We start from the raw sequence: 11,277 nt of genomic DNA on the forward strand, positions 1-11,277 counted from the left end.
GGGAGAGTGTTGAAGTATCTGTACAGGAAAAACATTGATTCACAGTGGAGGAAAAGAACTAGGAAGCTTACCAGCAAGTATGCAGCCTGTAGGGTGGGCAACACGGCAAGAGAGAATGTCAAGCATCAAGTCAGAGATGCTGAAATAATCTCGTCGGTGGCAGCAATGGAAAGGAAACCTGCCATGAGTAGCTACTTAAGAGGAAAAAATGAAATCAGGAAAGAAACAATTTATGACAACTCAAAGGGAAGCTCATTACTTTTCAAAGCGAGATCGGGATGCCTTAGAACATGCACTTATAAAGTGAGATATAAGAAGGAAGAAGAAGCATGTGCTTGCTGCGGTAAAGCTAGGCAAACGATGGAGCACGTTTTATTAGAATGCGAAGACGTCTGCCCAATGGTCGATTTAGGCACCACTGGCCTCCTTGAAGCCTGTGGGTTCAGCGAGAGCAGTGGAAAAGTAAACATGTCCGCAATAGAGATTAGTAAGAGGCGATTAGAAGATTGGTGGAAGAAAAGTAGGGAAATGACAAAAAAACGGAGATGTACAAAAGCAAAGTTCGCAATAGGGGGTCAGAAAATTTGGTTGTGGGAGTTCATAGTGGTTTTCTTTTCTTCTTTTTTCTTTTTTATCCTACTTAGGACATTAGGCAGTATAATAGCAAGAGCTTAGTGGTGCAAGCCACTGCCCCGTTCCAAAGGGGACGCTCATAAAGTCCATCCATTCTAGCTGCTGGTGCACGGTCAGGCCGGCTCAGACATGTTGTGCGGCTGTTTGCTTCGTGTGTTTTCCGAACGCTGTTATGTTCAACATGGTCATTCTTGTGAAAAACAGTGGATGATCTGAAAAAGAAGGTGTATCCCTGTATTTACTGCAGCACAGGAGGTACGATGCCAAAAATAAAGACGGACTCTCATTGCTACGCTCCGACCTGCCACAACGATTATCCGGGCACTCCGAAAGCGTCACTGTTTGCTGCACCTACGGAAAATGAACTTCGGTAGAAGTGGGAGCGCAATCTGCGAAGAGCAGTCAAGCCTCTCACTGAGTCTTCAGCGGTATGTGAGCTCCACTTTGAGCCTCGATACATTTTGAGGGACTACGTCCACAGTATTAATAGCACCGAAGCGTGACTTCCACGGCGCCTGGCGCGGTGCCTACCCTTCTGCTTGACTTTGCGTCCTGCCTTTCTGTCGCACCTGTCAAAGAAAGGCCGGAAGGAAAGAAGCGAGCCACAGCAAGTCCACTGGTGGTAAGCACAAAGCCACGTAAGGATGCACGGACTGTACAAAATGAAGTATACTAATTACGGAAACATGGGTTCCTCTTTTTGTGCGCTTAAACTTTGGAACAGTCTTCCATATTCCATTAAGTTATCGTCTACCTTGTACTCTTTCAAATATGAACTCAAGAATTATTTGCTGTCTGATTAATTTCCTATAATGTTATTTTGCTAATTAGAAGCTGTGTAATTACCATTGATTGTGCATCTTTCCTCTTCCTTTTGTCTTTTATGTGTGTCATCCCTCAGTTCCTTGGTTATATTTTGCTTATTTTATATTTTGTTTCTCTGCTCTGTATTCGGCTCTATTTGGACTAGCTATGGCTGGCTTCTTTCCTTCCGGCCTTTCTTCGCACCTGTCAAAGAAAGGCCGGAAGGAAAGAAGCCAGCCACAGCAAGTCCACTGGTGGTAAGCACGAAGCCACGTAAGGATGCACGGACTGTACAAAATGAAGTATACTAATTACAGAAACATGGGTTCCTCTTTTTGTGCGCTTAAACTTTGGAACAGTCTTCCATATTCCATTAAGTTATCGTCTACCTTGTACTCTTTCAAATATGAACTCAAGAATTATTTGCTGTCTGATTAATTTCCTATAATGTTATTTTGCTAATTAGAAGCTGTGTAATTACCATTGATTGTGCATCTTTCCTCTTCCTTTTGTCTTTTATGTGTGTCATCCCTCAGTTCCTTGGTTATATTTTGCTTATTTTATATTTTGTTTCTCTGCTCTGTATTCGGCTCTATTTGGACTAGCTATGGCTGGCTTCTTTCCTTCCGGCCTTTCTTCGCACCTGTCAAAGAAAGGCCGGAAGGAAAGAAGCCAGCCACAGCAAGTCCACTGGTGGTAAGCACGAAGCCACGTAAGGATGCACGGACTGTACAAAATGAAGTATACTAATTACAGAAACATGGGTTTCTCTTTTTGTGCGCTTAAACTTTGGAACAGTCTTCCATATTCCATTAAGTTATCGTCTACCTTGTACTCTTTAAAATATGAACTCAAGAATTATTTGCTGTCTGATTAATTTCCTATAATGTTATTTTGCTAATTAGAAGCTGTGTAATTACCATTGATTGTGCATCTTTCCTCTTCCTTTTGTCTTTTATGTGTTTCATCCCTCAGTTTCTTGGTTATATTTTGCTTATTTTATATTTTGTTTCTCTGCTCTGTATTCGGCTTTATTTGGACTTGCTATGGCTGGCTTCTTTCCTTCCGGCCTTTCTGTCGCACCTGTCAAAGAAAGGCCGGAAGGAAAGAAGCCAGCCATAGCAAGTCCACTGGTGGTAAGCACGAAGCCACGTAAGGATGCACGGACTGTACAAAATGAAGTATACTAATTACGGAAACATGGGTTCCTCTTTTTTTGCGCTTAAACTTTGGAACAGTCTTCCATATTCCATTAAGTTATCGTCTACCTTGTACTCTTTAAAATATGAACTCAAGAATTATTTGCTGTCTGATTAATTTCCTATAATGTTATTTTGCTAATTAGAAGCTGTGTAATTACCATTGATTGTGCATCTTTCCTCTTCCTTTTGTCTTTTATGTGTTTCATCCCTCAGTTTCTTGGTTATATTTTGCTTATTTTATATTTTGTTTCTCTGCTCTGTATTCGGCTTTATTTGGACTTGCTATGGCTGGCTTCTTTCCTTCCGGCCTTTCTGTCGCACCTGTCAAAGAAAGGCCGGAAGGAAAGAAGCGAGCCATAGCAAGTCCACTGGTGGTAAGCACAAAGCCACGTAAGGATGCACGGACTGTACAAAATGAAGTATACTAATTACGGAAACATGGGTTCCTCTTTTTGTGCGCTTAAACTTTGGAACAGTCTTCCATATTCCATTAAGTTATCGTCTACCTTGTACTCTTTCAAATATGAACTCAAGAATTATTTGCTGTCTGATTAATTTCCTATAATGTTATTTTGCTAATTAGAAGCTGTGTAATTACCATTGATTGTGCATCTTTCCTCTTCCTTTTGTCTTTTATGTGTGTCATCCCTCAGTTTCTTGGTTATATTTTGCTTATTTCATATTTTGTTTCTCTGCTCTGTATTCGGCTTTATTTTTTTATATAACTTCTAATCCAAGGGTTCCGGTGCAGTCTCCGACTTTGGGACCATTGTCTGTGTACCATTTCTTGCAACATATTGTTATTAACGAAAAATAAACTGAAACTGAAACTGAAGTGGTACTCGACCCACCCATCCTTTGGAATCATCCACTGGCAAATGTCGCAGGATTTCACGTATCAGTTTACTTCACTTGTAGTCCTGGCCAGAAAAATTATTCTGTGATCCTAGCTACTGTTCTCTTTATGTCTTGGTGTCCGGCCATGATTCTCTATTGCCCCAAACTCAAGACCGCCTGTCATAGCGATGTAGTGACCACTAACTGAAGCACTTCTCTGCCCAAGGCAAACTTGCATCTCCTGTATAACTTTTTACCCTGAAATTCGAAAATGGTCCTTTCTCTTATTTGTCGTTCACTCTCTTTCCTTCTGGAAGCAAGCTTGGACAGAGCCATCCTTTTTCTGCATTTCCACTAATTATGTTAGTGTCACCGAAAGTACTTTGGTTATAGGTACCTTCAGTGCCCGCAATGGTCGCTGCATACTAGATTGTGTGGCTACTGCCAGCGATACTGCTGGAATAGCCTCTGTAGTCCTCATCTTCTGTGTCACATTGTTAGGTGACCTAACCTAACCCCTTCATACGTCTTCTCTGTGTCTGACATTTTTATCCATCTATCACAATAGTTTGTCAGATGGCAAGAAACTGTTTACTAGTCTCTGATTGTCTTGGTTTACAATTCAGGAATTTTTCATGGAATCCTTGAGCAGTAAGCCTGAATCTCTGCAGTAGTGCATTTTTGACTTTGTTGTAGTTCATTTACTCAGCTGCTGACATTCTTCCGAACACGTTCAAGGCTTCACTTACTAAACACAAAGTGCTGTCGCCCACTCAGTTCGCTCCCAGCCTTGTAACACAGCAGTTCTTTCAGAACGATACAGATAAGCTCCAACATTGGCTCTGTTATTGTCAAATGGAGCCATTAACCTTCATGGACAAATTTTCTTTGTTCTCTGTGGCTCCATTTTTGAAAAACAGATGATCCGTACACATCATCCTTTCCGATAGACACGTCAGCCAACGCAACTTTGACAAAATCTCCTTTTCGGCTTCGCATGCTTCCTGAGATTTTTGTTGTTCTTGATCGTAAAGGCTAAGCAATTCTTCGCGTCTTGGTCCCAGAGAACTGGCTACCCCCAACAGATTTTTATAATCCATGCTTCTAGGAAGTGTCAGCAAGTACAGTAGAACTTCATTCCTACATTTTAAATAAAACACGAGAAAAACACACTAACCAAGAAAAAGTACGATCCAAAGTAACTAAAAAATTTTACACAATCAGTTGTTGACATCTACATAATGTGAAGCGTTGCACTGATCGTTTTGGCACGAGATGCCGACATGCGTCGAGCTGGTGGTGCTCCGGCAGACCGAGACGAGTTTTTTTTTTTTTTTTATTAGAGAGTTTTATAATAGGGGCCCAATAGTTTGGGGCCCCAAAGAGCTGTGTGGGTGTTAGCGTTGGGGCAAGTAGGAGCGAAAAGTTTTAGAACAGATCTTTGTGTTTGCGGATAGCGTCGCGCACTGACAGCACCACTACGGCGTCAAAGAAAAGCTATTAGAAATGATTAAATAAAATACACCATTTTGTGATAAGAATAGTAATACTGACTTTCGTGTTTCTGCATTTAATTACAGTTTAGAGGTTATTCTGTAAGCAGCAAACAATTAGTTGCGCACAGTTTTGAGTAGCCAACTTTACGTGCCTTCACCAGCCAAGCTAAGCCGTGTTAGGCCTACGAGCCATAATATCCACATTCAAATTCGTAATCAGTGGCATCTAATGAATCAATCTTCATAACAGGCTAGTTGAGAGAAAGCGATAACCGCAGTCACTTCTCCTAGCTTGTGAACTTCACATGTTGCCACGAATCAAACCCAGTTTGGGGCTAGGTTAGAGCCGTCGCTTCGATGGGTGACGCCACATTTGTTTATGCAAATCTTTTGGAGCAGCTTTTGGGGCTCTCGCTAAATCAGTGAAATAGCGTGCTCGACAGAAAACTGCGCAAAACCCAAACGCAGTTTGCGTCTGCGCATGCGCAGTGGCTTCGACGCTATTTCTTTGGGGCCCCTATTCTAAAACTCTCTATTGCATGGTGTTTTAAGGGGGCGACGGGAAACTGAAACGAAATCGAGCTGGTGGGCGATGCCAGGTGCTACCGAAGTGAAAAGTGATGCCTACATCACGCCGCCTGCTGCAGAGAATGGTGCCACATTTGGATTATCGCCTACTAAAAGTGTGCAGCATGCTACCAAAGGCACTATTGGGGGCGAGCTCCACCACTGGAAAAGCTGGCGCCACCGTCAGCGTGACTTGGCATGAGGGATCATGTGGACACAGCGGCTGCGTCGGCTGCTTCGGAAGTGCCAAAGCGAGCTGAAAACAAAAGTTTAAAGTCCCAGCTGCACTGCGGTTCTGGTTAAGTGGTGAGGCTTTAACGCCTTGGGTGCCTGCTTGACAATATTTGAAAGTACTATACTAATAGGTAGTGGCTGCCTTTGGAGGCGTGCAGCATGTTAGGCTACTGCTCGGTACCGCAGTGCCGGACGTACGCAACGGAGCCCGGTGTCAGCCTTATTCACACGTAGCCGCAGGACAAGGAGCTGCGTGAAGCTTGGCTTGTGAAACTTAGAACCAGCAGACAGCCATCAGCTGCAGCTCGGGTATGCAGCAAGCACAGACGCGAGGAAGATTTCTGCTACGGCGCCGGAACTGCAATGTTTGGTGAGTAGCAGAAAACGCATTCTGAGACGCCCGCACGCGCTCTCTGTCCAGCTAATGTCATGACAGTTTGGTCTACGAACTTGTTGATGGAAAGTTCTGCAAGTTCACTTGCAAGGTACTGGCAAGTTCACTGGAATGGAAAGGAGCGGTAAGACACACATTAAAAGAAGGCATGGCATATGGTCATGTTTGTGTTATGAATTAATGCACTGGATTACGAAAAAGAAGCAGAGGGAAATTGCATGCTGAGTAGTCCGATAAACATACAGTGCGATGCAACTTGAGAAATAATATTGAGATGTCCAAGAATTTAGAAGATAAAAAAAGATTGAATTGTCACGATGGCAGATCACAGTCGTCATAGGCATCAAAGTCTCTATAACGAAATTACTTTTGAACAGTTCTGATAGCATCCACGCAACAGTGGTTGCTAGTGTACTGTCAAATGCTCATATGCTGCGGCCTAAAGCTCACGGCATGGTGTGAAAACACGCTCACAGCGAAAGCAAAACATTGTGCGCGAACGTGCATGCAGACGCGCAGTCGGTAGCTGTGAACCCGTGCGATCGCTGCATTGAGGCTTCATTCTGGTATGCTCCATTTCGTTATACAGACAATCCACTATAAGAACATATTTAACATAGTTTACTCCCAGTGTTTGCCAACCTTTTACGCAAGAGGCCGGTTCGGGAGGCTCTATCGCGGCGACTGCGTGCAATAGTGTTCACAATACGTATTCGGTAAAGAGATAGCATCTGTAAACGATTCTGTGCTTTCAGTTTGCCCAAAATTATTATATTGACAGTCAAAAACTTCCCTCATTTTGAGAGTACTTACATAAATGTTCAGGAGGACTGCCGTATGGTGTTTTTATTGAGCGCCGTAAGCAAAACCTATGAGGAGCGTGCCGCGGTGATCCCTCGTACTATGCAAGGAAGGCAGTTCCGACAGATGGTGACTCCGTAAGTCTTCGCCCCCAATACGCACCACATGCTGTAAAACATATAGGTGAATGAGCATGTGCTGGTGGGCTAGTTGGTTAAGCATGAATATAGGTGAAGATGTTTATCGCTTATAGTGTGCGATAGCTGTGAATGCGGCATGCGACGACCCAGGCGGAGATTTGCTGCTACCGGAATAAGAAACGATGCGCGCCTTGTTTTCATGTGAGACGGACGGCTGTATACTGTTCTCGGACGCACCCCTTTTCTTGTTCACATGGGATCTAGCGACTGGAAAACTTATATGATCGCTGCCTGCAGCAGCGAACGGCGGCGCGTTTCAGTTATCACCTACTGAAAGCGTGCACTATGCTTCCCACGGCACCACACGCTGTGAAACAAATAGGTGAAAACGCTTATTGCAATAAGATTGGCTGTGATAGCCGTGAATGCTGTGTACGACGACCCCAGAGAAGATTTGCTAGTAGCAAAATGAGAAACTGAGTGCGCGATGGTGTTTTCACGTGAGACGAGAGGGCAAGTATGGTGGTGAAGCTGCCACAGTGGGCAGCTATATACAGTTCTCGATCACGCATGCCTCGCGCATCTTCTTGTTTACATGCGATCTAGTGACTGGAGAACGTATCATAGGATCACAGTTTGACGGCTTACTGAATGTTGGTGCCGAAAAATCGTGTTCTCCAGGAACGTATGAACTGGTAAAAAATGAGCTTAACTCTATTGGGTCATTTTTTGTGTTCTCGATTTAGAATGTTGTCGCCGGGGAAACGCATGTAACGGGAACTCATCAATGAGGTTCTGCTGTATTCAGAAAACCCAGCAGGCTCGCCATTATTTTGCCGAGGTCTTGTGGTGGTAAACACGACGCAAGGAACGTTTGAGTTGCAAAATGCCTTTGTGGGGAATGAGCAGAAAAAAGAAATCCTTTTATCATCAATGAATGCACACTACAAACCCAATAAATAATCCTGATAATCAACAAACTACGCACAGTGCGAGTTAATTCAATGTATTCCCGAAAGTCCTCACCCCCAATGTATTGGTAACTTCAAAATATTTACATTGAGTCCGCCAGTGTTTTTATGTCTCCTCGCCATTGCTGTTTCCATCAAAAAGTTGTTGGGCCCACCGATGCATTGTGGATTCAACGTCACAGTCTTCATTGTCCGGTCCATGGTTGATCTGGCCAGACTGTGAAAATGGCCGGGTGACCGAGGCACCTGAATCACCTGGCCAACTCCGCTAGCCTGCTGATCATAGTCACAGGGGCTCTCAGAAAAGGAATATAAATGAATAACTGAGGACGAAAAAGAAACCAAAATTAAATGAAATTAAGCAGTGTGCAATAAGTTTGTCAGCCTTGATAGCAATAGCAACATGAACTTGATATTAAGCATACATAAAATCAATGGTAGACGTAAAAAATCACTGAGGTAAACTTTGAATAATTATATTAATAATAAACATCATTTTCGTATATTAGAAAACTGCCGACACGATAGTAAAAAATTATAGATGGATTCTGGATTGTTGTTGAGGTAGCACAAAGGGGATACCACCAGACTACCATAGGTACAAGTAAAAAATTAAGGGTATGTAATACGCAATGCAGCCTTGTAAACTATACTTAGAATCATCGGATAGGACACTATTGTTGGTTTCAAGAATAATTAAAATGCATAAAATCTGCAGATTTTTCTAATGAGAGGCTTTTTCTGTCTTTGGTCAAACAAAAATGCCTTTTTCTAGCTGCAGTGAAATGCACAGTTGCCGGCAGCACAGATAACACCGGACCATTGAAAGGAGCGTGTGCTAAAGAATTGGCTATTTCATTAAGATTGATGTCTTGGTACCCATACTAAATGGACTAAACGTAAGTGGGGTGGAGCTAATGTATAAAACATGTGCAAATTTGTCGAATTTGTAGACGCGTCAAGCGCGCTGCATACAGAAAGCAAATCTGTGATGATAACTCTTGTAGCATGAAGGGGTAACTTTCATAAAGCAAGCATTATTGACAGTAGTTCGGTCTGAAAAATTTATGTGTAATATGGTAGGTGAAGTGAGAAAGATCACTCAGGGGGATAGTGAGTATATTCCCACACCTGCCTTCTCTTCACATAGGGAAATTTGTCAGCATCAGCTCTTTTTCCATCTGGTTCTCTTTCATGCCCATGTATTCATCAGCCACAACCTTGTCATTGCCTTGGAAAAATTCAGCTGTTATTTTTCGAATATAATTTAATGCCATGTCCCCTTCCAGTTTGTTTCCATCTTTGTTTGGGATATGTTGTTGTACTGTTCCAGACTTGCTGCCAAATAATTTGATGTGATTCCAAAATATCCTAGGTGCGGCCTCCTTTTTCTTATGTATTTCTGACACCCAATGTTCACTTTCACCTTTTATCTTTGCTTGCTCCAGTATTTGAACCATAGATTTTTTCTCCTGTTATATTTCCCATTTTCTGGCTACTTCATCCTGTAGCAACTGCGCTTTTTTTGCCTACCTGTGCTTTCGGGATGCTTTCTGTCATTAGGTGATCGCTCGTCGTATTTCCCTGTTCCACCAGCTTTTTGGTTTCTTTTTTTTCTTTCCAACAAACATGTTGGTTCTCTATCCGTATTTCTGTCGTTATTACACTTAGAAGCTCACTATATTCCCACTCCTTGCTTGCCCATTTGCCAAGTTCTTCTTCGGCTCTTGTTACTATATTTGTTATTTGTTCAGTGTTCAAATTTGGACTGGCCATTTTGAGCTGCTTGCTCTCTTTCCCAACTGCATATTCCATTTTCAAAATGATGCGTTTATGGTCACTCCCTATGCTGCTATACCCTTCCTCTTCCATGACAGTTTGTCTCAACTTATCAAGAATTCCTTCTGTCATCAGACAGTAATCAATGGTCGGTTGCTGGTTTCCCGCTTCTCACGTGGTCTGCCCATCACACTTAGGCCCTGTATTCTTGATAATGAGGTTATGTTGCTCACAAAGATCTAGCATTGACTTCCCGTTGTTGATATAATCATCTAGATCCTGTATGTGGGCATTCACGTCACCTAACAGGATAATTTCGGCGTCATTCCCGGAACCCTGAATTAGTATCAGCACTTGGGCATTCTGCTAACTCTTGATTCTTCTCTGTGCAATTATTTTCGGTCCACAAATACGTCACGCCTAGCCAAGTTATCTTTCCACTCATTGTACCCGATAACCAAAGATGCTCTTGACATTTTCAATTTACTCTTTTCCATTTGGCGCCGTGATGGATGAGCATTCCACCTCCCCCTCCCTTTCTTTCCGATTTAATTCTGTTGCACCCTTCCCAAACATAATTCTCAGTCACTGGTGGCTCTTCCGAATCTCTAAGGTGTGTTTCTGTAACTGCACACACCCCTATTTGTTCTCTATTTAACTGCTGCTCAATGTCTGCCCACTTTTCCTTTCTTCTGCCGCCCTGCATGCTTATGTAGCTTATTGCATGGTGAGCTCTCTTTCTTGCCTTCCTACTGGAAAACAAGAATGAGGTTCTGCACTGAGGGCTCCACCCATGCACAGTGCCCGTCAAGGACACTGTGGTTTCCCTTCATTTTAAGAAATATTTTCTCTCTCTTAATGGCATGGCTTCAAATTCCACTGAAGGCGATTGTGGAATTTAACGATGTGGCAATCGCAAAGCTGGGGATGGCGAGTTAGCCTGATGGTGAAATAAAATTATCGTTATGTGTTGTTCATGAATCGGATGATTGTTGTTCGGATGATTGTGTTGATGATTGTTTGATGATTGATGTGATGATTGTTGAATCGGATGATTTTGTTGTTCATGAATGGATGGGCAAACAGGCACCAGGCAGGCACGTGTCAAGCGAAGGTGGGAATTGTGTTTAGCTGAGTTTTCCCTTGAATGTAATTCCAAGCTATGACACCGACACAGGTAAGTTGATGCCTGTGATCATCACTGGAGACATCAATGGTGGTCTTCACAAACCCCAAATTATGTTGTGGCGGCAGGGAGTCATCTAAAGTCCATCTCACAACTGTCACCAGTTGTCGGGGTTGGGTACCATGGTTACGGGTTCTGGCGTCACAGAGGGTCGCACTCTAGCCTGCGCCACTGGTGCTTTTCTAGGCGGGTAGCTGGCCTACGCTACTGGGGTGTCACAGGGAGGAGCTGGC

The 11,277-nt window shown here is 43.1% G+C and overlaps 1 long non-coding RNA gene across 1 annotated transcript; it reads right to left on the bottom strand.

Moving 5' to 3' along the window:
* Window positions 1-273: 273 nt before the first annotated feature.
* On the bottom strand, window positions 274-10,826 carry LOC142557843 (uncharacterized). The gene is made up of 3 exons (XR_012822871.1): window positions 8,167-10,826; window positions 6,981-7,136; window positions 274-845 (listed from the first exon to the last, which is right to left on the bottom strand). It is a non-coding gene; the product is annotated as an uncharacterized LOC142557843 (long non-coding RNA).
* Between the last annotated feature and the right edge of the window lie 451 nt (window positions 10,827-11,277).

This window comes from Dermacentor variabilis, chromosome 9, assembly GCF_050947875.1.
Source record: "Dermacentor variabilis isolate Ectoservices chromosome 9, ASM5094787v1, whole genome shotgun sequence".
Classification (NCBI taxonomy): domain Eukaryota; kingdom Metazoa; phylum Arthropoda; class Arachnida; order Ixodida; family Ixodidae; genus Dermacentor; species Dermacentor variabilis.